General features: G+C 43.6%; 1 protein-coding gene across 2 annotated transcripts in view; it reads left to right on the top strand.

Annotated features, from left to right (window-relative positions):
- Positions 1-1,812, top strand: part of psd2 (pleckstrin and Sec7 domain containing 2) — a 17,590-nt gene that overhangs the window by 3,053 nt on the left and 12,725 nt on the right. The window lies entirely within an intron of this gene.

Below are 1,812 nucleotides of genomic sequence, written 5' to 3'. Positions count from 1 at the left end.
GAGAGTTTGGGATGCCACCCCCCCCCGCCCCCCGACCCTTGCCCCCCCCCTCCAGCTACAGATGTTGTCTTTTTAGCACAGTCCTGCTTCCTGACCACCAGCTCCAAGCTGAAAGAGCTATTGTTTATGTGGTGACATCATCGTCTTCAGCCTTCCTCTGCTCAGCAGGGGGCGTGTGTTTGTGTGGCTCTGACTGACTGACTGACTGACTGACTGGCTGACTGGCTGCCAGACATGAGAACAGTGTCTCCGTCGTAAGTGGCTACATCTGCTGGTCCTTCCAGACTGGAGCCTCCAGTTTAATTTAAGACGCTGAGAGTCAACGGTCACCAGCTGGCGCTGTTGAGAGTGTCATGAGCTTTTTTTTTCTTTTTTTCCCCAACATACTTTTTTATTAATTCATTTACATTTAAGTGAAATCGATAAAATTCCCAGCATTTATAAAATGTTGCTCTCAGCTAATGGCCCACAGACAGATGAGCAGATATATGACATGAAACCCTGCGCAGGATTCACAACATCCATAAAACAGATGTGTCCAAGAATAATTAACTACAGCAGCCATAAAGACTGGAGTCTCTGCTGTTTTTAACTAAGTGTCTATTAATCACACTCTCCGTTGTCTCCATCGTCTCCGTCGTCTCATCAGGCTTCTCCTTGTTTTTTTATTTTTTTTTAATTTAGTCTGAAACCTTCCTCCAGATTGGCTTCATCTCACTTCATGACTCACTTTACTTTTTTTTTTTTATCTGTCTCATCTCAGTTTGTCTCCTTCGCCGTTTTCCTCTACCTACGCTCCTCTCGCCAACTTCCTGTCCTTCAAATTTATTTATTTATTTTTTTTACATTTCTAATTTTCCTAGTTTTAATTAACTGTTCGATTTTTGAAATGTTCAGAATTCAGGAATTTCATGTAAGTAAAGATTAATTATTGTGCCGTTCCCTGCCTCCCCAGCAGAGGGTGCTAAAATGCAGCTCCACGATTTCAGCAAATCAGTTAATATTCTCTGTGTACTGGCGGTGAGTCACGGTGTGGGTAAAGCTCACAAAAATTTCCCAAATTGGGATCAATAAAGTTCCATTTCTGTGATTAGTGACGGTTTGACAGTTTCTACAAAATCGTGAAAAATAATTCACCACAAGAGTCGTGTCACGACGAATGAAGGTTACAGTGATGTAACAGTGATGATGACGGTAGACGTGAGGTGACGGACATACACTACCTCCACCACTAGAGGCTGCTAAATCTTACAACTAGCTCAAAAAAAGATATAATTAGCAATATTCTGTTCACACGTTTGACCTTGATGTATTTTTATGTCCTGAATCGTTCAGTCCAGCACTGGTTCAGGCTGAAAGGAAAATTACAGGACGGGGATTATCCTCAATCCCATGGTTGAATATGACAGTGAAGGAAGTGTATCATATAGTATCAGTACACTTCGTTACTACACTGGCCGTGTATACTGTATATATACTGTCTTGAGTATACTGTATATACTGTATAAGCTCCTATAGGTGTGTGTGTGTGTGTGTGTGTGTGTGTGTGGTTCTGACCCCGGCGTCGACTCTCAGCTCAGCTCATCTAAACCTCAGCGCGGATGAAAGCAGTGGTTTCCATATCAGAGGAGCTGCGTTCACCGCACGCCGTCACGTGCACCAGCAGCGTGCACGTGCAAACTAATCCCAGTGATGCTCACACCGTGACACAGAAATCACACACACACATTATTATCGTCTTCTGGCTCTTATTCACACACTGATATGAACACACACTCACACACACACAGCAGGGTTACACCCTCCCTCCCC

The sequence above is a fragment of the Cynoglossus semilaevis genome, chromosome 15 (genome assembly GCF_000523025.1).
Source record: "Cynoglossus semilaevis isolate Cse_v1.0 chromosome 15, Cse_v1.0, whole genome shotgun sequence".
Taxonomy (NCBI): Eukaryota; Metazoa; Chordata; class Actinopteri; order Pleuronectiformes; family Cynoglossidae; genus Cynoglossus; species Cynoglossus semilaevis.
Note: the sequence above shows the minus strand (reverse complement) of the source record. Positions and strands in the feature narration are given on the sequence as shown.